The 23701-nt window shown below is 49.4% G+C and overlaps 1 long non-coding RNA gene across 15 annotated transcripts in view; it reads right to left on the bottom strand.

Annotated features, from left to right (window-relative positions):
* The window catches only part of LOC145514730 (uncharacterized), a 72712-nt gene that overhangs the window by 35026 nt on the left and 13985 nt on the right, over window positions 1-23701 (bottom strand). For 9 of the 15 annotated variants that reach the window (XR_014060337.1, XR_014060331.1, XR_014060334.1 and 6 more), the window contains 2 exons: window positions 21818-21957; window positions 7487-7580 (listed from right to left, as the gene is read on the bottom strand). This is a non-coding gene — a long non-coding RNA (uncharacterized LOC145514730). Of the gene's footprint in view, window positions 1-1240; window positions 1458-7485; window positions 7581-12723; window positions 12845-21817; window positions 21958-23701 lie in introns of those variants that run through there. The other 6 variants (XR_014060330.1, XR_014060328.1, XR_014060326.1 and 3 more) reach the window with 1 other exon arrangement.

Genomic DNA, 23701 nt, shown 5'->3' with positions numbered 1-23701 from the left:
CACCTGCTTTCTGCCTCCTCTCCACCCTCTCTGGTGGGCGGTGTGGCATGCTGAGGGTGGGAGCCAGCACAGGCCAGGCTACTGAGGGTCACACCCGGGGAAGTGGGCACCCAGAGAGGATACAGGCTCAGATCCTCCCACAGAGCAGCGCCCACTGCTGACCTCACCCCTGCTCACCTCTGACCGGGTACAGGACAGGGAAGCACGCTTCTACCTTGTGGAGCCAGGGTATCGTGTGTCCCTTTACTACAGCAGCACCCTATAGCCCTGACGACACACTCACACACGTGCACACTCACACAAACACACACACATGCACAGCAACACAAATGCTCCAGAAACAATGCTTCTTTTTACCACGTGAAATGAGCGCTGGTCTTTTCTATTCTTCTTTGTTCTACTTTGTAGTTAGGGATTTGGGGGGAGGTCATGTACACACCGCTATATTTAAAATGGATAACCAACAAGGACCTATTGTACAGCACATGGAACTCTGCTCAATACTATGCGGTAGCCTGGATGGGAGGGAGGTTTGGGGGAGAATGGACACATGTATATGTATGACTGAGTCCCTTTGCTATTCACCTGAAGCTATCACAACACTGTTAATTGGCTATACCCCAAATACAAATAAAAAGTTTAAATTTGGAAAAAAATGGATATCGCTCCTCCCTCTGAGCTCATGACCCATTAACAGGTTATACCCGGCAAGACTAGCACACCTGGAGATAAGGCAAGACCTTTGCCCAGGGACCCTTGAGCAAGGCACTTTTCGAGAAAAGGTGGCAGGAAGGACCCCCCCGGCAGCTGGGACAGACATGCACCAATGCAAAGAGCTTGGAGGACAAGGGCGCTGTGGGCTGGTGGCTGGAGTCAGTGGATGCCGGCCCGCAGGGCTCTGCAGAGGTGAGTTCACAACAGGACATGCATGAACTTTGCATCTGGTAGTGTCAAAGCATCCGAGCGTCTGGGTGTGCACCTGTCCACTCTCCAGCCACGCTGGCACCTCTGTAGGTTCAAGCTCACGTGTGTCGGGAATAACGAGGCCCTCCCCCTCTGGGTTCTCTGCGTTCCATTTTCTGGGAGAATTTTCATCTTCTTTGAGTCTGCTCCCACCTTTCCTTTGCTCTTGGTTAACTTTACAGGCAACAGTGGCATCAAAGGAAAGAGTCCTTTGGGTTTAAATACTGGCTGCATGGCCCTGAGGAGGTTAGGGGACTCTCGTCCTCAGTCTGCTCACCTGTAAAGTGGGTTGACATTTGTCCAGAGAGAGCAGCGAAGAGAGTCAGGTGGCTCTACTATGCAGCAGGTATTAAGTCAGCCCCAGGGCCAGAGAGCGTGAAAGTGGTGCCATCTGTAGGGCGCTCATGAGGGGTCTGGCTGGTTTTGGGGTTGTGATGTTACCAGTCACGGTGTGGCTTTTATCATCATCATGGAGTCACAGGCTCCTTGAAGATCTGGAGAGTAAATGATAGAATATTGGACATTGTCCCACTTAACACAAGGGGCAGAAATATAAGCATTTTTTTGCAGTGAAAGTAGTTACTATCTTGCAAAGGATTCTCATTGGTGGTTCCTTTTTATTATGAACATTTAACTTAAAAGAAAAACATCACAGTGACTGCTCCCAATTTCTGATACTATCACATGATGTCGAAAGGATATTAGGTTAAGATATTACAATAAGAACGCAAGGAAACACAGTGAGGGTTTTGAAATGAGTGCTGAGACCCCAGGACGTGCACTCGAGACATGGCTGGGTGAGAGCCGGGCAGGCTTACACACAAGCTGCTCCTGGTGGCCCATCTGCATCACAGGGTGGCTGCGGATGATGGGGTCACTTCTGTTAAAAAACATCTTGGCACGGAGTCATCCTTCAGGAATGCAGCTCCGGGTTGTGGGAAAGCAGGTTGGGCGGGAGCTGGGGCCATCCACAGGGTTTTCAGGATGGGGGGAGGCCCCCAGTTCTCTGAGCAAGCTCTCCTACAGCGGCTTTGCTTTCCGAGAAGAGCAGACTCAGTTTAAGAGGCACATTTCCCCAACTGGGCTAAAGGGAAGCTGAGACGGCCCCTCATAAGGGATTGAGGGAGCCTGGCCATGGGCGGGGGGCCTCAGCAGGGGCTCTGTCCCCCTCGCTGTGAGCACCCCTGGGCTCCAGGCACTGCCACCTGTGCCATCGCACCTGTGGCCACAGGAACACCTTGAGATGCCCCCTGGGGTTTGGTCCTCGGGGGAGGAGGCAGAGGCCTGGGGAGAGGAAGTGGCACCCTGGTGGTGCCCCTCACAGCTCAGGTGAAGTGAAAGCCACTCAGTCTCGTCCAACCCTTTGCAACCCCATGGACTATACAGTCCACAGAATTCTCCAGGCCAGAATACTGGAGTGGGTAGCCATTCCCTTCTCCAGGAGATCTTCCCAAGCCAGGGATGGAACCCAAGTCTCCTGCATTGCAGGCGGATTCTTTACCAGCTGAGCCACCAGGGAAGCCCAAGAATACTAGAGTGGGTTAGGTGAGATGAGACAGGGCTAAGAAGGCAGGTAGCTTTCCCTCCCATCTCTGGGGGGTGGGGTGGGGGGGTGGGGGGGTGGGGGGGTGGGAGGGAGGGCTACATTCTTCTCTAAGGGGAAAGGTCTCTCCTAGGCACTTGGTTTAGACGTGTCTCTCTCCCCTACTCCCCCTCTAAAAGGAGTCTGGCGGCGCAGAACCCACAGGCGGAGGAGAGCACGAATCCATTTGCTCAGCCCTCCAGCGTGCGGAGAAAGGCAACAGGATTCCAGAAACATTGGTCAACAAGGCCAAGAAACGTAGCTGGCGGGAGGCAGAGGGTGGCGAGAGGATTTTCACCTGTAGAGCTGACAACAGAATGAAACTTCCACGGAGGTCAGGGCAGCCTCAGAGGGGAAACTTCCAACTCAGCAAGAAAAGGCATTCATTTCTGTCTATTTGGGTTGATGGATTTGACCATTGAAATCCATGCGAAAAATATATATATATATATATTTTTTAAACACCATTTAGTTTATTTTGAGTTAAAATAAACCTTGGTAAATATTTTTGTGATCTCTCCTTACCCTGCCACAAATAAAATATAATGAGCTTGACGTTTAGATTATCCTCTGATTTTTCTCAGTAGACATTTTAGATAAAAGACAAAGAGTTTCTTATTTTGGGGTTCATAAAACATTCTGCATTTATGGCCTCATTTTTCTGAAATCCAGATCAAAGCCTGGCTGTGAAATTTTACTGTCCCACTGCTCACGGGTCTGTTGACTTACTGCATACTTCAAAAATCCCTTCTTCCCTCTAGACCCTCTGACCACCTCTTTTTTTTTCCTTAAAAAAAAAAAGAGCCATATTTGCATTTGGTACTATTCAGGACCTTGGAGATGCAGATTGCCAGAGTTGGGGGCAGGAGCACGGTGGTGGAGCTGAAACAACATTTTTCCCCGGGTTCTAATTGGAAGAATCCACTGTATTCATGGCCAGGTCCTCTCCTAGGGCCCCTACTTCCCCACGAAGCAAGATGCTCTGGCATTGAATGCAAGTGAAGCTGGTCATTCACAGCCTGTGATCTAAACCCCCCCACCAGCCCTGTTCACTGGATGTCTTTATGATCTTTGTTTATATTAATCCCCAAAGAACTAAGCTTCATTTCATTTTATTTAGTAGAGAAACCCAGCAGCGAAAAGTTCAGGAGACCCAAATGTTTCCATAATTGCTTTGAGTTCTGAATGTATTTCAGGCTGACAGCTAAGATAAAAAGCCCCTTGCGGTCTGGTGTTCGGAATCATTTTTCAGGGCCGTGTGTGGGAAATTGAGCCGAGGCTGTAACCGGGTCGGTTCAGGGAGGCTGGAGACTGCAGACCGCAGTGAAACGGGCCCTGACTGTCACTTTAAATCAGCCCCGGGTTTTGGGGCCTGGGTATCAATCACTCCTCGGATGAGCAGCACCACGCTGGAAACAGATCTGGGGAGAGGCAAACAGGAGGGCAGCCAGGCTCTGGTTTGTCGTCGTGCTACTTAGACTGTTCACATTTTCTTTTTCCACCCACTTGGATAATTCCTGTTTTCAGTGGTGACGGAAGTGAACAGGGGCCAGGATAGTACAGGCTATTCCCATGGTGACTGCAACTGAGACCACAGACCAAACCAGGGGTGTGTCATGAGAAAGCCAGGCCCTGTGCGGTTTCCTAAGCTGTGGGGGCTCCTGGGGAGCTGGAGAATTGGGGTCTTCCTCCCCCATAATAGGGTGCATCCACCCAGGATCTGCTTGCTCTTCGGTATCATCTCAACTTTTACCTTTATTTTTTCCATCTGAATAATGGGTCCATTTTGTCTTGCCACTTCATATAACTCTAAAAATCTCTGCAAATGATTTCAATATGACTGTGAAATACACAGGAAATTGAGATCCTTATAGCATGAGAAGGGACCTGTAGTTGCCTTTTCCTTAGAAACTCAAGTGGATCATGCCTCTATACTTCTCTAGTATCGTGGGAGTCAGTCCTGCATGGAGTTCAATTCAGGAGGGGGGACGCTTTCAGGAAGTACTTAGTTTGAGGAGTGGTTCTCAACTTTTTGGTCTCAGAATCCTTCTACAATCTTAAAAAATACCAAGAGTCTCAACGAGTTTGGTGTCTGTGGGTTATATATATTATTATTCAGTGTATTAGAAGAAATATTTAGAACATTTAATATATTTTAAAATAGCAATAATAAAGCCATAACCTAAACAGTTTACTTTTTAATGAAAAATAACAATATGTTCCCAAACCAAAACAAAAAAAAAATCAGAAGAGTAGCACTGTTTTAGCATTTTTGCAAATCTCTTCAATATCTGTTATAAGAGAAGTCAATTTTTAGTCTGCTTCTGACTTGCCTGTTGTAATATGTTTTGACTGAAGTATAAGAAGAAAATTCACCTCATGCAGACAGTTGGAGATGGTAGGAGAATTTTGATAAGCTTTTCCACATCACTGCCTACTCTTCTTCCTTGATACTACAACAAAATTCGACAAAATTCGTAAAGGCTAGTTGCAGTGTTGAATTTGAAGTCCTGTGAATGGACTTTTAATTCTCTGGCGCATTAAAATCCCTTGGTATGGGATTGTTTTTCTATTCCCTCTGTGAATGCTATTTAACACTGAACCTGCCCCGTCTACACACTTAATGCAATATCTCCCAGCTGCAACCGTGCAGAAGACACAGCCCAGACACCCTGCCATTGTCCGGTCCACTGGGAAGGGAAGCCGAGCTCCTAGCACACTCGGGTGCAGAGTGGATCTGAGCCACTAGACGGGCAGCTCCATGGACAGGATGCCTGAGAAAAGAGACAATTTCTTGCTCGACTTCTTGAAGAACATGTTTGGAAATGTGATTTTATTAATTTGCTTGCACATATTCATTGGGTCTCTACCATGTTCTTAGCACCCTGACTTATTCTAGAGAAGTTTAAGACCCCAGTCCTTGAATCCTACTCTGAATTTATTTAATCAGAGTTTCTTTGCTGTCAGGATTTCCATAGATTTTTTTTTTTTTTTTAAAGAAAGCCAGAGAGCTGATTCATTACCATGAATATTTCACCTGAGCCTGCTTTCTATCAAATCATCTGTGTTTCCTAATCTACAAAAAGATGTGTGTTAATTCTTTTCTTTCTCAGAAAGTGTTTGTGAACTTTCAAGGGGAAAATAAAAAAGAACGAACATGGAAAAATGAAGAGCAGTTTCAGGAATTTCCAGAGTAAATGAGGCTTTGAGCAGAGCCTATGATCAGTGTGCATAATTCATTAAAAACAAATCACTCTGCAAAATTGGGTAAACCAACATCCGAAGACTGTTTCTGTGTGCCTTGTGGCCACCATTTAGTCCACAGTTGTTGCTAATGAAGCTTGTCATATAAATTTGAGAGTAAACGTTATTTGCTAGGAAAGCAACAGCTAGCACCCCTGCCTGAATCACACAGGCCCTTAAAATGTGGTTTGGAGAAAATTATCTTCCTAGAGGCACGCGCGTGCATCTGTGTTGCGCATGCCCTTGTGTGCATCAAGTAGAATTATTTGCGTTATTATGAAGCTATGGAGACAGAGACTATGTTTTAAATAACTAATCTCTTTCAATAGGGGATAAATGAAGAAGACAAGAGTAGTTGCAGAATTGAGCTTGTGCTGTAAGAACAGATGTTAACACGGTGACCACTTCTCTATGCCTCGTCTCTCATCACCTCCCCAGCAACCCTGAGAGATGCTATAGCCCCGGCTGAGCGAGGGGAAGGGATTTGCATTTTATATACAATGCATCTTTAAGTAGCCAGCTGAAGACTGAAGAAACTCAAGGTTTTGTGTCCAAAGTATATGCTCTTCATCACTGCCCTTTATTCATAAGTCTGGAAGGCTCTTTGGAAGAAAATGAAACTGAGAATGCATCTCCTATTTACCAATTTGAATGTAAAAGGCTAGTTTTGGACCCATGTGTTCCAGATTAGACGTGGGCCATGCTCACAGTTGCCTCCAAATCTCGGGTCCTCCAATCCGTCTTTTGTAGACAGGCAAGGTATTTGACATTTCTTGTTGTTTTTGTTTCTGTTTGTTTCGTTTCATTTATAAATTATCCTAATAGGAGACAATCAATTTAAATTCAGAATTATGACTCAAAATACCCTGGTGAGCCTAGTTCTGGGTTGCTAATGGAGTTCTGAAGGAAGGAAAACCCCAATGTTTTATTTGCACAATGGTTCTCGTCTGTCGTTGGACGGAGTTCTGGAATGGTTTCACCACTGATGTGAAAATGTCCTTTAGTGTAGGACATTTAAAATATCTTATGGTGAGGTCTGTGGAAAGCAACAGCAACAATGAAGTTTCACCCTAAGAGCATGTTCCTCTGCCTGTAGGTTAATTAGAGAAGCAACCCTGAGCTAAATGCTTCTGGAGGCAGAGCAAAGGATCTGTGTCACGCGGTCACCAAGACAGCACTTGGAAAAGTTTTTCCAACTTGTTTTGCAACCTGGGATCCTGTTGTTCCTTTGTTGACTTAGCTGCTTTCACTAGATTTCAAAGTGGCCATTTTTTTGGCGGCTCCTCTGGTTCCACTCAGTGTGGAAGCCAAGCTCAGATACAAAGGTGTCCCTTCCTCTGTAGGCACTAGTGCTACGCTAGGTTCATGGAGAGACTCGTGGCTCGCAAGGGTGAGCCATGACAGCTTGTCATGTTTCTCCCTGTGGTCTGGATTCCTGAGGAAAACTGACTTTTCTGATGCTTTTCCACCTTATTTACTTGGGGAAAAAGTACAGAATGCACAAATATTCTGAATGCTTTCCAGAGGGATTACACTTGCTGGCGAGCGACTCTCTCACCTTTCTGCCACATGGAGCACCACGCTGCCCCCCCTGCCAAGGCCTTCTTGGGGGAAGTGAGGAAGGAAACTAAGAGACTATGTAAGTTTCAACACAGCGAATTCGAGTCCAACGAGAGAAGAGCCAAGGACCTCCTGACCTGCCATGTTTGCCTCTTTATTTTTCTGAACCGTCTTGGAGTCTGCCTGGCGGAGTTTCTGTTCTCTGCTGCTTGTGGGCTGGTTGGCGTTGGCCCTGGTAAGGAGGAGAACAGAAAAATCCTCAGGGAAAGTACAGGATGTGACAGAAAACTGAGCTGGTGAATCAGGGGTGGGCTGGTCTCCATTGTGTCAAAAGTGCAAGAGCTCTAGAAGGTTGTGGGCAGGAAATGGCACTGCTGAGTCAGAGGAGAGGTCCTTGCCCCATGAGTCAGGACCCAGACAGACACACCTTGGGGCACAGATGCAGAGGAAGCCCTGGACAGGGCTGCAGCGGGGTTTGTGGAAAAGAGGGCTTGTGAGTTTGGAGAGTATTATTGAGTCCCAAACCTCAGTGCCTTCTGGGGAAAAGGTATCTTGAGATGTGGTCTGGGCGGGTTCTGAGAAGCAGGCCCTGAGGCAAGTGTGTGTGTAAGTTTTTAGGGAAGTTCTCAGGAAAGACAGGTAGAGGAGGAGGGAGGAAGCAGGAGTGGGAAAGGAAGGAAGCCAGGCCGGGGTGAGCTTCGGGCAAGGCCTCACCCACCAGGGTCAGCTGCTGGGCAGGCAGCACTGCCCACAGGCAGTCAGGAGGTCAGAGGGCACGTGGGGGAGATGCTGGGACAGCTGGCACTGCATCAGAAGAACCAACTGTGTGCTTCCCCATGCCAAGCTGAGTGACAACCACGTGGGAGTATTTACACCACAGGGATCGGCAGACGCTACGATTCAGGACATCCTTCTGGAGAACCTGTCGTTAACCATTTACCAGTCCTGGGGGACCTCTGACAATGTCTCATACAGACACGCCCCGCAGACGGGTCTGAGGGTCTCCTACGTGGCAAGCGCAATTCTAAGCATCTCTGTGCACATCAGCTCAGGCAGTCCTCATGACAATCCCGTGGAGAGAACAGTATGTGTAATATCATCCCTGTTTACTAAAGAGGAGATGGCAGGTGATCTATTAAGGACAAGTCAGCCTGCTCATGAAGAGAGAGCCGCAGCCAAAGCAGAGAAGCCCAGAATCCATGCTCCACCATAGGCAATGTTCAACTATGCAAAAACACACAGGCTTGCGCTGCACAGAAAATAGTTCCCTTGACGATGAGAAGGCATACCTGTGGAGGTCACTGCAACATGATTTGCCGTTGTAAAACATCGGAAATACCAAAATGCCCACACCTAGGAGATCCGGTTGGATAAACTGGCCCATTCACACAGTGGAGGCTGACATGGCGGTAAAAAGAAGTGGCAAGGTCTGGTCGGGAGTGACGTGGGATTATATTCAGGAAGCAACATTGGGGGAAGAAACTGAGTGCAAAACCAAATGTACAACGTGCTTTATTTTTGCATATAATGTATATTTATTTCTCACGTGTCTCCTTATATATACCACGTGTGTGTGTTAAACATTTTCCCTCTCAAAGATATGCAGGATGGATAGGCCAACAATTACTAAGGAAACTGATTAACTACAGAGAGTGAGAATGGGTGAAGGATTAGGGGACGGAGCGGAACTTCCAAGTTTGAAGAGTTTTGATTTTTGGAATGAAATTAATGCTAATATTTTCCCTATTTAAAAAGCTAAATCCATAAGGATGGGGGAGATGACTGGAAGGCAGTGTGCACGCTTGCTCATGTGGGCTCCAACTCAGTGGCCACTTTGGCACAAGAAAGTGAAAGTGGACCCGTGGAATTTTCCAGGCCAGAATACTGAAGTGGGTAGCCTTTCCCTTCTCCAGGGGATCTTCCCAAACCAGAGAGCAAACCCAGGTCTCCTACATTGCATGAGGGATTGTCACAACTCACGCACACATGTGGCTGGCGTCACTCTGAGGGGAGCCCCAGCACAGAGGTTCCGACACGGTCTCTGGTTGCTAAGGGCATGGGTTGCTGCAGCGGAGGCCAGCGGTGTGCTCCTGGGGTGGCCACGTGCCATGAAAGATTCCCAGCACTCAGATGTGAGGGTGCTTGGGAACAACGGGAAACCATCCAGGGCATTGCCGCTTCACCAGACACTCTCCCCGGGCTGCAGGAGACGGCTCCTTCAGGACCCCCAGCAGCTATGTTCCTCAGCAAAGAGTCTGTTCGTGGCCCCCAGAAGAGGGGTCAGGAGGTCACGGTGATGGGCTCCTGGTAAAGACCCTGGAGCTCAGCTTTTGTTCAGTCCCGGGTTTGCGGTCTCCCTTTTCCCGCCGGATCCTCTCTCAAGGGGCAAAAGGCTCTCCGGAGATGGGGCTGAGCAAGTCAGGAGATAAGAGAACGTGAGCTTCCCTTCCCACTCTGAGCAGCCCAACCAGACTGTGGATTCCATGAGAACGGCACTCTCTTGAGGTTTGTGCTAATTCCTTTTCCCAGCTGGGCTGGGAATGCCATGAGACAGCTGCACTGGTGTGGCCCAAGGTGTCTGCGTCCATCCTGATGGCCTCTGGAGAGCGTGTGAGTCCGAGGACCCAGGAAGGACACGTCAGGAACCTGCGGCTGTGTGAAATCGGAAGGGTCGCGTTGCTGGGTGTTCCAGCTCATTCTCGGGACTGGTTCTGATTTCATGTCCCGGTCACAGGGGATAAGAGTTACCTTCTCGTCTGATGTAGAGAAAAGAACATTGGTCAGAGTAGACCAGCCCTGCATACGTGTCCAGGTTTCTTCTCTTCCAAGCTGTGTGAGCTTGGAGGGGCCCCTTTCCTTCTCTGAACCCCAGATGATACAACGGAAATACTGCTATCCGCCTGTATCCAGGGCTAGACCAGGCTGTCTTCTGAGAGCTCACTTACCCCTCTGATAAACAGCGGCTCTGAGAAATGAACCCAGTCTTGTCTATTCAGAGCCATCAGAGGTGATGTGGTCCAGGAGGTAAGTGATTAAAGGTACAGGATCCACCTTATTTTGCCTTTTACTGAGCACAGGATTCAGTCTCTCCTCCCCTCAGTCCTTTCCATAAAACATGGGCCATATCTCATGGGGGGCTGATGAAAGACCAAACGTGCTGAAGTCTTGGAACGCTGGCTGTTGTGGCCAAGGTGTCTCCAGACACACACGTGTGTGTTGAGTTCTTCCCTCCTTCAGCCCAAGCTCTAAGTCGGGCATGGTGTATCCAGGCACACACTCCACCACGTCCACAGCAGACATCACTTGTCGATGGCCTCACCCTTCTCCATGGCCTGGGTGGAGCCTCAGATATCCCAGGCACGCACGGCAAGTTGATGACGGCTGACGCGTGAGCATCACCGTTGTCCATTAGTGGAGGCGTGCTGTAGGACGACCTGCCTTGCATGGAAGCTGAGGCCTCCTCTGCAGTCTGGAAAGTACCCAGGTGCCTCCCCAAATGCAGGGAGCCTCTGTGCCACCCGGAAGGAAAGGGTCAGATGTGCTCCTGCTGTCTGGGTCAGGGAGAGGCCCCTGCAGGGAAGGCAGGTGTGTCGGTGCGCACAACGGACGAGAGGATTGAGGGAGGCAAGCCTGCTGTGTGTGTTGCACAGCCGGTTAGCGCAGGGCCAGGTGCCTCGCCCCTCCGCCCCAACGCTGGTCTCCTTACCCCTGGGCAGCTGCGGCACTTCCCCTGGCTCTTACAGCTGTTTAGAGTCTGTAAACCCGCTAATCCCTGGCCATGTGTCATTCCCAGCCAGTTAATGGGCCTTGCTTCAGCTCACAGTGGAGAGGCCAGGCTCCCCCCTCTGCACACTTAATGTCCAGACTTCTGATTTAGTGGGAGAAGCCCAGCACAGCCCCCTCAGGGTCTCTCTGGCCAGAGCCAGCATCGAAGGCCCCTGAGGCAGCGGGCCTCAGAACTCGATTTCAGATGGGAGGAAAGGAAATCTGTCCAGCTTGTCTGGGGAAGATCTCAGAGAGGGTTTGTCTCTGCCCTCCCACCAGCTCCTGGGGCAGTGCTGACAGTCATCAGGTAAACCTGGAATCCCAAAGATAAGACACAGCCCGCGACAGGCACTCCTGCTAGCCAGAAGGTTGTTGTTTGATCACTAAGTCATGTCCGACTCTTTGCGACCCCATGGACTGCAGCATGCCAGGCCTCCCTGTCCCTCACCATCTCCCAGAGTTTGCTCAAATTCATGTCCATTGAGTTGGTGATGCCATCCAACCATCTCATCTTCTGCTGCCTGCTTCTCCTCCTGCCCTCAATCTCTCCCAGCATCAGGGTCTTTTCCAATGAGTCGGCTCTTTGCATCAGGTGACCCAAGTATTAGAGCTTCAGCTTCAGCATCAGTCCTTCCAATGATTATTCAGGGTTCATTTCCTTTAGGATTGACTGGTTTGATCTCCTTTCAGCCCAAGGGACCCTGAAGAATCTTCTCTAGCACCACAGTTTGAAAGCATCAATTATTTGGCACTCAGCCTTCTTTATGGTCCAACTCTCATACCCATACGTGACTACTGGAAAAACCATAGCTTTGACTAGATGGATCTTTGTTGGCCAGAAGTTGCTGATAGGAAAACAATTTGGGCTTCTTCAAGTTAAGCAAGTGGCTTATCTTTGGGTCTTCACCTCTGCAGAAAGTTTGGGATAGAAATGAGGTCCTTCCCCAAAAAGGTCTGGTTTATGGTGACCATGGTGGATGCTGGGAACGTGAGCTGAGTGGCCATGTCTGCATTTTGCTGGCGCCCACACAAGATCTCCAAACTGCCTTCCATGTAAGGGGGTGACTGGGATGAAGAGCTACTGGGCTGGACTCAGTCAGGCCTGGGCTGGAATCCCAGCTGGGCCCGTATCAGGACTTGGGCCACCTCTGTCACACGTGATCTCAGACCCGCAACATCACTCAGTCATCCCAACCAGAATCTTCCGAAGGTGAGGGGTTCCATCAGAGGCATCAGACGTGAGTGAGGACCCTCTCCCAGCAAATGAGGGCCGTTTGGGAATCGGCTCCTGGGATGCACTCCAGGAATGTCACCCCAGGTCCTGCACCCCCGCTCCCAAGCCCCGGTCCTTCCGGGCACCCACTCACAGCTCTGAGGTTTGTTCCTGTGACAAATGGCGCAGAGAGGTGGTGGTGGGGAGGTTGCTATCATTTCTGAAAACACAGGTGAGTCACCCTGGGATAGAGGAACATCCCACTTTATGTGCACGTTGCAGATGTGATGCTGCGTGCTCCCTCTGCTGATGCTGAGGGGGAGCCGCTGCTGTCAGAGGCATCGGGGGGGGGTGTTTCCAGGACACCCCTGCCCCTATCCCTGCCCACCACTCTCACCTGCGGGCCCCGGGCCCCGGGCCCCGGGAACTGCTGCCAAGAGGGACGGCTCGCTGACGGCTGTCTCCCTTCAGGCTCCTTCCTGACATTTCTCCAATCGACATCTCTGAAGCCACCCGTCCTTTTCAGGAAAAAGAAAAAAACGCAGTAGTCTGACGTTCCAAGAAACCCCAGAATGAGGAATGCAGAAAATCAAACAGGCTGGTCCCCGTCCAGCGGCTCCTCCGGGGAGAGGAGTGATTTCGCACGCTAATGGCCCGGCCTCCGACTCTGACATTTTCTTACAATGTACTTAAGTCCAGTTTGTTTTGCTTTCTGTCTCCACAACAATTACCAAGATTTATTTTTTATTGCTTTGGTTCACTCTGCCAGGACCACACTTCCTTTTTCTCTTTAAAGGAACAGCCATACCGAGCCGAGGGGCCTAGGAAGTGAGCATTTTCAATCCCCAAAATGAAAATAAACAAGGCTGCACGCCTCTTCTGGCGTGAGCGCCTGCTCCCCCCGCGCCCAGTGTCAGAAGGGGCTCTGGCTCTTCTCTGCTTGACACACGGGCTCACCCCACTGCTTGGCCGAGCCCCCCGCCAGCCGGCTTGTCACAGAGAGATCGTCCTCCCCAGGGACTCCTTGGAAGAACCCCGGGAGCTTGAAAGGCACTTGGTTCTCAAGAGCAAGTGACTGGCTTTCTTGCAGGGCAACGGGGGTGAGGTTGGGGTGCGTCTTTCTCGGAGGTGAGGTGGTTTTCCAAGGTGACCCCTGGGAGCGTCCAGGGTTTCTTCAAGGGGCTTGTCCGTGTCTCTCCTGGGAGGCCCTTTGCTGTGAAGGTGACGGGCCCTGGGGATTCTACATGGTCATGGGGGGCCATCAGCAACAGGGCAGGTGGGCGGGGGGGACCGGCGCCAGGGGTGCATCTAGGACCTAGGGGTGTGAGCTGGGAAATTCACCCTCTCTGAGCCCCAGGTTCATCACTGGAAGCAGCTCCTCCCTGGCTGGCTGTGAGGACCCAGAGACCAAGGATGGCTAGGTTGGCTGGATAACAGCCCCACCTTGAGATGGGAGAGGATGCTGGGTTATCCAGCTGGGTCCCAGGTAGCAACAGGAAGGGCCTTAGAAGAGGGAGGCAGGAGTCAGAGTCAGAGGAGGAGCTGCGATGACGGAAGGGGAGATGGGAGGGGTACGTGGCTCCGAGCCACAGGACACAGGCGCTTCTAGGAGCTGGAAAGTGAAGGAAGGACTCTCCTCTGGGGCCTCCAGAGGGACCCAGCGGCCCTGAGACGCCCGGAGTTGACCCTGTGAGACCCACATCAGGCTTCTGACCTCCAGACTCTGAGAGAACCATGTGTGCTGTTTGAAGCCATCAAGTTTGTGGTCATTCGAAGCAGCAGCCCCAGAAGTGGACACAGTGCTGGATGCTGCAGTTACATTACTAATGGGGGTGACGAGCCTCCTCCCTGGGCTGTGTCTCAAGTTCCACGTGGGCCTCCAGTGCCCGGAGGCTGCACCATCTGTCTGTCCACCCATCCATCCTATCATTCCTGAGCCACCAGAACCTGCTGAGACTCTGCTGGGGCCGTCAGCTCAGGCGTCCCCGCCCTTGCTCACTCCCCACTCAGGGTCTGCTCCTAATCTGGAGCCAGAGTTATCCCTCAAAACCAGCTCTTCCTAACCCCCTGCCTAACCCCCTGACCCCATGTTCCCATGCTTCCTTGGCTGTGTGGCGCTCAGCAGCCCCTCACCCCCACCACACTGCCCTCCCCCTGGCTCTGTCTCCTGTCCCAGGTCCAAGGTGCTGGGCACCACCCCTCAGGGCAGTACCTTCCCCAGGGGGCCACCTACCCCACTGGCCCCCTTCTTTAGGTCTTCTTGGCGAGACCCTCCCTGACCACCCTCTCCCCTCTCCTGCCCTACCTCCATCACCTTTCTCCCTCTTACATGGACGTTTCTTGTCTCCTCTGCTGGAAATAAGCTCCCTCAAGGCAGAGGTTTCCACTGACTTGTTCCTCATCATGTCTACAGCAACTGCACACAGCAGGGGCTCAATAAAAAGCCGTGGAATAAACGGGTGAGTATCAGGGTCTTTCAAGCCGTGGTCCCTGCAGCTCCCCAGCTTCTTCTGGAGCCTCGCGACCTTGCCTTCTCTCACTGACTGCCAGAAACACAGCTCTCACGCATGTCTCTGTGCTTTTGCACAGGTGAACCTTCTCTCTGCCTGGTGAGCTCCTGTTCTTCCTTCAAAACCCATCTCCTTTGCAGATGTTCCTCTAAATCTTCCATCCCAGGCTGTTTGTCTCTCCCTCTTGTGTGCTTCTAAAGCACTCTGTGCTTCCTTTTATTGGAGAATTTATCGTATTGTTTAGAGTTTTCTTTTTTAAACACACCTGTTTTCCTGATCAGACTGTTACAGTAACGCTTCCTTTTTAGTTTCCCACACTGTCTAGCAGATCTCCTGACAGATAGCAGATGAGCAGAAACAGGGAATGGATGGATGAACTGATGGATGGACAGAAGGTTGGAAGGGGACAGGGACCTTGTCTCATTTGACTCTGGGTCTCAATCACCGAGCGCGATCTCTGCACACAGTAGGTGTTCAGGGAAATCTCCACTCCATAAGGACAGGGATCTGTGTCTGGTCCTAGGGCAGCATCTGTCTTGTAGCAGCTCAGTGATGCTCGAAGAGTGAACAAACACGGGGCCCTGCTTCCCTCAGCTCTCTCCCAAAGGCCAGTGGTGGGCTCTAGGAAAGGAAGGGGCCTCTAGCTGCCCTGAGGTCTCCCCCTCCAGCCTCACACACGTGTCCACTCGAATCAGTATGTGCTTGACTTGGAGAGAGCGGGAGAGTTCCGTGTCCAAACCCCTCCATTTAACAAGGCAGTAGTCCCAGGGGATTAGAACCCACCCTAAAGACCATGTCAGCTAATTACGTCTGCAAGAAGCCCATTTCCAAATACCGTCACCTCCAAGGCACTGGGGGTTAGGACTTCACCACACAAATTTGAGGGAGGCACAATTCAACCCATAACACTCTCCCTCACGTGGACACCCCTCCTCCCATCACTACCATCACTGATGACCCCTTCCTCTGGACTTCCTGAGCGTGTTTTACATTCCCCTTTGTCTACATTTGCCATGAGTTTAAACTCCATGAGAACAGGGGGTTTCGTTTTATTTGTGGACTGCCATGTCCCAGCACCCCCTAAATAAGCACCTAGCACATAGCAGCGGTTCATATGTGTTTGCCAATTGAAGGAACAAGAGACGGGTCTCCAGCAGTCTCTGTTAGACTGTGCGCCCGCCCAGGGCAGGAACGCAGCGGCTTTATCAGGGCAAACACTCAATGAATGCTTGGGAAATGGGATCACTTTTTGGGCCAGCAGCAAAATTTCCTGTGACTCAGTAAATCACTTTAACTAATGAAGGAATAACAATCCCAGAGGAACAGAAGTTTCAACTATGCAGATTATTTCTGAGTTTTTAAAAAGTGTCTCTTCAAAGAAATAAGTCCCCAGGGGCTGCTGGCTCTCCATAAAGCCTGACTTTCCACTCTCTTAAGTAGCTCATTTTGGCCCTGTGACAAGATCCAGTTGGTGGTTTTTAATAAATAATGTTTTTTTGTGTTACAAAAGTAAAATTGAGAAAATTTACAGAAGTAGCAGGAATTAAAAAAAAAAAAAACCATCAGCCCCAGACAACCAGACTGTTAATATGTCATTGTATTTCTTTCTGGTCTCTTTTTGTATGTCTATTTTTATGTGGTGATAAACAAATTTCAGTGAAATTGGGTTGCTGTTTCAGTTAAACAAAAATCCATCTTGAAAATATCCTCCAGTTTTCATACAATTTGAAAACCCCAGGGGCACGGGTCTGGATGGGGCTGGAGCGCGGGGGCAGGAGGGACAGGGCGCAGCTGTCCTGGGCAAGGCTGTTCCCGGAATCCCAGGACGCGAATGCCCACGTGGCCCGCACTACTGGGGTGGGTGTAAGACAAGGACAAACACAGCGCCATGAAAACCCGTTTCCTGGCCCGGGCTCCCAGTTCATCTGCAACTTGCACTTTTCCAATTATAAGGCCCTTCTGGAGCATGGGTGGGAAAGCGAGGCCGCTTCCCACCGAGGGAGCGGCTCCAAGTCGGCTGGGATCCGGACAACGCCGATGGTATTTTGGAGGGGAAATGATATATCCCCACGGCCGAGAGCAACGGGGCCGACTCGGGCTTTGTGGTGGCCGCTGATGTCATTTCAGAGAAAGAGCTAAAAAGCTGTTTTGTTTTTGACTGTGTCTCTGAAATTGTCTTCTTTACAAAAAAAAAAATTCTGATTTTATCCCAATGTGGATGTTCCAAACCCCAAACCTCTAATCCAAGCCTGTTGAAGGCCCCTGCCCTGGGCTGGTGCTGGCGCCGCCAGGGGCACTCGGAGGTCGCCCGGTTCAGTCATTTGCTGCTGGCCCCGCTGGGGCGGCCTGGGAGTGGGTGGAGGGCAGGGAGGCGGGGGAGGGGGGCCTGTCAAGAGGCAGACGTTGGGGGCATCTGTGCTCTGGTGGACCGCCGTGGGTATCCAAGATGCCAGTGAGAGCCTTCCAGAGTCCCATCTTCTGGGAGTGCGGGGGAGGCTCGCCCTTGGCTGACTCCCTGGGAACATGGTCCGGGGCTGGTGCTCAAATCCAGGCAAACACAGAGCAAGACGGGAGGGCCGGAGGAAAGGCCCCGCCTGCTCGGCTGGGGGCTGGGAAGGGTGAAAGCGGGCCTCTTGTCTGTCCAGAGCCCCTCCTTGACCCGCTCTGGTCGGCCCCATCTCCCACGCAGGAAAAGCCAGCACGGCCCCTTCTCACAGGCCCGGACTGGGACGTTGCTGTCTGGCGGGTGGAGTATGGTTGACCACTAACTGCCAGGTCAGAACTGTGCTGGGCTGCCCAGTATCAAGGCCACACTGTGTGGTCAAGGGCAGCGGCAAGGGCTGGCCTATGTGCCATCCGAGGCAGTCCTCATGGCAATGCTGTTGGTGATACAGATGAGAGACAGAGGCTCAGAGAGGTGCGGGCCACCCCGCCAGAAACGGCAGAGCTGAGACGCATGCCTGGGCCGACAGCGTCTCCCTATTTCCTGCACCGCGCTGCCCTGAGGTGAAGCGTGCCACGGGGGCTGACGTGCCCAAAGTCATGCCCACATCCTGTCTCTGGTACCAGTGACCAGGACCTTACTTGGAATAAGGGTCTTTGCAGATGTAATTAGGGATCTTGAGATAGCAGGTGTCCTTATAAGAGACCGAAGGGGAACTGACACGGGCCCAGGGAAGGAGGCCGTGCAGAGACGCAGGTAGGGATCTGGTTCTCCCAGGGAGAAGGCTCAGAGGCTGCCTTCCAACTCTCACTCTCCAGATGGAAAACTCTGAGGCCCTCAGAAACTCAGAGGCTCATGTCAGCCATGACCTGTAAGCCACTACAGACTCTAGCTGTGTGCCAAGCCGCCCCCAGCAGCGATAGAAGAGCTCAGCACCTATTCTGTCTGTGTCCTCACAGACCTCGGCCAGCAGCTCAGGCAGGGTCTCTCATATGGGTGCATGTGGACGGGGGCTGGTCGGGGGCTCCCACCTCCCCGTGCATCTCCCCCTGCCTGGCTGCCCCAGACCCTCTGCCATCTACATGTTGGCTGTAGGGTGACTGGACATCTGAGCGGCTTACGTGTCCGTCAAAGATCCCTGGAGACAGTGTCCCAAGACAGACCAGCGGAGGCTGTCTGGTCTGGGGCCGGGGGGGCGGGTCACACAGAGCCATGTCTGTCACATACTATTCAGGATGTGGCCCCCTCGACACAGACCATCAGGGAAGCCAGCAGGTTTCACATCCTCCCCGACCTGACCACTATCCCGGCCCCTCCAGCTCTCCCACACAGAACCCTCTCCCCCGGGGTCTCCCTCCCTCCGCTCACTCGCCAGCCGTCTGGCCACAGGGCTCACATCCTGCCCTGAGGATGCCAGCGACGACGTTACCACTGGGGAGCAGGGCAGCTGCTTTGGCTTTGGAGGCCCCAGCTGCACGGCGGTCTGGTGCCCCCACCCCTGCCCTGCAGTTCTCCTCGGCCACATGAGCACAACTGCACCCCAGGAGAAAGACCTGTGACGGTTTTCAGACAAACACCCGTGACCTGAGCTCTTCTTGGATGCGGCCACAGAGCCGTCAAGCTCTCAAGGCGGGGCTTTTATAGCTAAAGTGTATGTTGGGTGCTGGGAATGTCAACCCCAGCGCTCAAACAGGTGTGGCCATGGACGCGTCCCTAATGGGACAAACTGCACCGTCTGTGGACTTGGACCACAGGTTTATATTTGTAATATTTACAACCAATAAACATTAGCTCCAACATCAACATAAGAAAAGGAAGACCATAAATCCTTCCTTTCCAGTAGTAAAGGGAACGGAGCCCCAGACCATAATGCTTGCTGTCATATTTTAACAGCAACTGCTCACGGAAGGCTTGCCCCGTGCGAGTCTGTGCTAAGCTCTTCACATTCATCATCTCATTGGGCCCTTAAACAACCCTATTATTATTATTCCCATTTTAGAGAGAGGGAAACTGAGGCTTAGGGATGGTCAATCACTTGTGGTCATGAGTTAGCAAAGGGCAGAGTCAGGGAATGAACAGCCCTGTCACTGAAGGGACACTGCGCTCACATCCCTGTCATTCAGGCTGTTGTGTGAGGGGCCAGAGTATTTCAAAATCCACACATGGGTTTTTACTGAAGTATCTGACTGGAATGCTCCACCTTTGAACAAATTTTCACGTGAAACTTGGAGGCACTGGGGCTGAGGGGCTTGAGAAAATGGGGAGCTGGTAGACAACTCTGCACTGGAGCCCAGCCCCAGACCAGGAACAGGTGAGGTGCTGTCTGAGGGGCTCCTGAGCCACAGGGAAAGTAGGAAAAGAAAGGACCCCTCTAGGGGAGAGAGATTCCAAACAGGAAATGACAGAGAAGACCAATGACCCCCAAAACTGGTTCCTTGAGAAGATCAATAAAAATGATAAACATCAGATAAACAACAAGGTCCTACTGTAAAGCACAGGGAACTATATTCAACATCCTGTGATAAACCATAATGGAAAAGAATATGAAAAAGAATATATATATATGTATAACTGAATCACTTTGCTGTACAGCAGAAATGAACGCAACATTGTAAATCAACCATGCTTCAATAAAAATTTAAAAAGCAGTGTCAAATTAAAAACACAAAACTCAAATACAAAAAAAATCATAAACATCTGGATCAGGAAAAGGAGAAAAGCCACGGATTACCAGTATCAGAAATGAGAGTACTGACACCACTATAGATCTTACAGACAACTTGGAAAAGTGGATAAATTGCTTGAAAAACACAAACTTACCAAAGCTGATGCTGAAAGAAACAGACAATTAGATAGGCAAGAGTCCTCTCTATTATCAATAATAAAATTATATTTGTAGTTAGAAACTTTCCACAAAGAATACTCTAGGCCCATATGGCTTCACTAGTGAATTCTTTTCAAACATTTAAGGAGAATAATTATTGCAATTTTACCCAAATTTGTGACTTCCCTGGTGACTCAGATGGTAAAGAATTTGCCTGGAATACAGGAGACCCAGGTTTGATTCCTGGGTCAGGAAAATCCCCTGGAGAAGGAAATGGCAACCCACTCCAGTATTCTTGTCTGGGAAATCCCATGGACAGGGAGCCTGGCAGGCTACAGTCCATGGGGTGGCAAAGAGTTGGACACAACTTAGCGACTAACACTTTCACTTTTCTAAAACATTGAAAAGGACTCATTTAATGAATCAGCATTACCTTTGTGCCAAATCCAGACAAATAAATTTTAAGAAAAGAGAACTACAGACCAGTATTCCTCAGAAACATAGAAGCAAAAAAGCTAAACAAAGCCTCAGACATCAGATCTAGTGATACATAGAAAGGAGAGTACATCATGACTAAGTGAGGTTTGCCCCACTCAGAAAGGCAAGATTAATTGATTAGATAGTTAATGTAATTTGTCACATTAACAAACTAAAAGAGAAAATCATATAATCGTTTCAATAAAGATAGGAAAAACGTTTGAAAAAAATCTAGTACCTATTCCTGATTAAAAAAAACACTCTCAGAAAACAATGAATAGAAGGAAACTTCCTTCCCTTGAAAAATACAAATTGTCACCACCTCATCACATATTTAGTTAACTCAAAATGGGTCATAGATCTAAATGTAACACCAAAAACTATAAAAGGATCAAACATTTGTGACCACGTGTTAGGCAAAGATTTCTTCGGTTTGTCATAGTCTTTTACATACGCATGATCTACACATCAACAGTTTGAAATTTTGAATTGCATCAAAATTCAAAACTTCTGCTTTCAAAAGACAGTTAAGAGAATTAAAAGACAAGCTCTATAATGAGAGAAAATATTTGAAGATCATATATCTGATAACTTTGATTCAGAATATGCAAAGAACTCTCAACACTCATTCATAGGGACTTCACTGGTGATCCAATGGTTAAGACTCCATGCTCCCCATGCAGGGGCCCACCTTCAAACCAGGGAACTCAGACCCACATGCCGTGTCTAAGAGTTCCCGTACCTCAACTAAACATCCTGTACAAGGAAACAAAGATCCTGCGTGCTGCAACTAAGACTTGGTGTGGCCAAAAAACAAAGAAACATAACAAAACACTCAATCATAAGAAAATGAACAACCTGGTAGAAACAGGGGCAAAAGACTGGGACAGGAACGTCTCCCAAGAAGATTCTGTGGATGGCAAGCAACTACATGAAAAGACATTTCACATCATTAGTCATTTGGGAAATGCACGTACAAACCACAGTGAGATACCACCACACACCTAGGAGGGCAGTCAGAAATAAAAGATGAACCACACCTGTGTAGGGGTCTTTCTCAGCCACTTTCTGTCAAAACCTGGTGAGCCATGAGCCTGTGGACATGCCCTGAGCCTGCATGCCTGGGCATTTCTCATGCTCACGCCAGTCTACACTCAGCCTCCAGCAAGTTGTCATTTAAGAAAAATGCTCCAGATTATGGCTCTAGCAGCTCCTGCTCGAAGGAAGTTGATCTTACTTGTGACCTTCCGATGGTTTGCCCTTAGATCCCAATTCTCTGATGTGTCCACGGAGAGTAGTCAGTCTTCGGGTTGTTCAGCACTTTTCTTGTGGTGAGAATGGGTGTGATCCCAAGCTTTTTACACGTCAGAGCTGAAACTGAAAGTCAGGACAAGCACTTTGGAAAACAGTTTGGCAATGTCTTAAAAGAGTTAAACATAATTGTCATATGATCTGGCCAGTCCATTCCTAGGTATTTACCCAAGAAAAATGGAAGGCAAACGTCGGTAGCAGTTTTGTTTATAATAACCTCAAACAGGAAACAACTGAAATGTCTATTAGCACATGAACAGACGGACAAAGTTGTGCTATATCCATATAATGAATTTTAGTCACAAAACAGAACAAACTATTGATCAGTGCTGCTGTATATCAACTGTACCTCAATAACTTTTAAAAAATGATTGAAACATGCTATAACATAGATGAATCTCGAAAGAACTGCCAAATGAAAGAAGCTACACAAGAAAGAGTACAAAGTTTATGACCATATACATGAAATTCGACATTCATATACGTGAAGCGGATGGATCCCTGCCAGGGGCCAAGGGCATTGCTGGGTGGGAGGAGGAGGGAGGGATCATATGGGAGTATGGGGAACACTCAGGGGATGAGATGCACATTCCTTGAATATGGTGAGTGCTGCACATGCCACGCACATATGCCAAGACTTATCCAGTGGAACACTGTTCAGTCACTAGTTTAGTTCAATTCAGTTGCTCAGTCGTGCCTGACTCTTTGCGACCCCACAGACTGCAGCACATCAGGCCTCCCTGCCCATCACTAACTCCTGGAGTTTACTCAAACTCATGTCCACTGTGTCAGTGATGCCATCCAGCCATCTCATTCTCTGTCGTCTCCTTCTCCTCCCACCTTCAATCTTCCCCAGCATCAGGGTCTTTTCAAATGAGTCAGTTCTTTGCATCAGGTGGCCAAAGTATTGGAGCTTCAGCTTCAACATCAGTCCTTCCAATGAACACTCAGGACCGACCTCCTTTAGGATGGACTGGTTGGATCTCTTTTCAGTCCAAGGGACTTTCAAGAGTCTTCTCCAGCACCACAGGTAAAAAGTATCAATTCTTCGGTGCTCAGCTTTCTTCACAGTCCAACTCTCACATCCATACATGACTACCGGAAAAACCATAGCCTTGACTAGATGGACCTTTGTCGGCAAAGTAATGTCTCTGCTTTTTAATATGCCGTCTAGGTTGGTCATTACTTTTCTTCCAAGGAGTAAGTGTCTTTTAATTTCAAGGCTGCAGTCACCATCTGCAGTGATTTTGGAGCCCAGAAAAATAAAGTCAGCCACTGTTTCCACTGTTTCTCCATCTATTTGCCATGAAGTGATGGGACCAGATGCCATGATCTTAGTTTTCTGAATGTTAAGCTTTAAGCCAATTTTTTCACTCTCCTCTTTCACTTTCATCAAGAGGCTCTTTAGTTCTTCACTTTCTGTCATAAGGGTGGTATCATCTGCATATCTGAGGTTATTGATGTTTCTCCCGGCAATCTTGATTCCAGCTTGTGCTTCTTCCAGCCCAGCATTTCTCGTGATGTACTCTACATATAAGTTAAATAAGCAGGGTGACAATATACAGCCTTGATGTACTCCTTTTCCTATTTGGAACCAGTCTGTTGTTCCATGTCCAGTTCTAACTGTTGCTTCCTGACCTGCATACAGATTTCTCAAGAGGCAGGTCAGGTGGTCTGGTATTCCCATCTCTTTCAGAATTTTCCACAGTTTATTGTGATCCACACAGTCAAAGGCTTTGGCGTAGTCAATAAAGCAGAAATAGATGTTTTTCTGGAACTCTCTTGCTTTTTCTATGATCCAACGGATGTT

The sequence above is a fragment of the Giraffa tippelskirchi genome, chromosome 7 (genome assembly GCF_054371585.1).
Source record: "Giraffa tippelskirchi isolate mGirTip1 chromosome 7, T2T-mGirTip1v1.2.pri, whole genome shotgun sequence".
Taxonomy (NCBI): Eukaryota; Metazoa; Chordata; class Mammalia; order Artiodactyla; family Giraffidae; genus Giraffa; species Giraffa tippelskirchi.
This window is presented reverse-complemented; position numbering and strand designations above follow the sequence as displayed.